Below are 605 nucleotides of genomic sequence, written 5' to 3'. Positions count from 1 at the left end.
ATATATTAAAATATAATTAACATTCAGTTGAATTAGGTACTTGAATTGAGGCACCAAGCCAGTTCGGTATAGTCCACGCAGCTCGAAGTTAGGTGAACAAAATGCAAATAAGTAACAAGGATATCCAGGTATCAATGTATTACGGCCGTTACAAGCGGCTCCATTTAATCGATCAATGAAAACTTTACATCAATTTGAAAGAAACCACTCTCCCCAGAAGTAGATGACCCTACAGATTTCCAACATAAAAGATAAACCATTTTTTGCAAATTTATATCAGTACTAGAAACCAAAATAATTACATTGTCTCCTTATGTTATATTTGTGGCAGAATGAATTTAGAGAATGATGGATATCTTACTAAGTCTACTATAATTTAGCTACTCTGTAAATTTATAATTATAATTAACTATAATTATAATACAGGGCACCTACCTGCTAGAAAGAAGAGCTAAATCCTCCAGTAAACCACCGAGTTACACTGAAAATACATCGGGTTAATTATTGAAATTTTCTGCTGATAATAATAAGAAAAATATTTATATAAATATTCATTTGAATATTTACGCCTCATATGTGTGTGTAGATGTGTTTGTCAGACAGGG

The sequence above is a fragment of the Octopus bimaculoides genome, chromosome 5 (genome assembly GCF_001194135.2).
Source record: "Octopus bimaculoides isolate UCB-OBI-ISO-001 chromosome 5, ASM119413v2, whole genome shotgun sequence".
NCBI lineage: Eukaryota > Metazoa > Mollusca > Cephalopoda > Octopoda > Octopodidae > Octopus > Octopus bimaculoides.
This window is presented reverse-complemented; position numbering follows the sequence as displayed.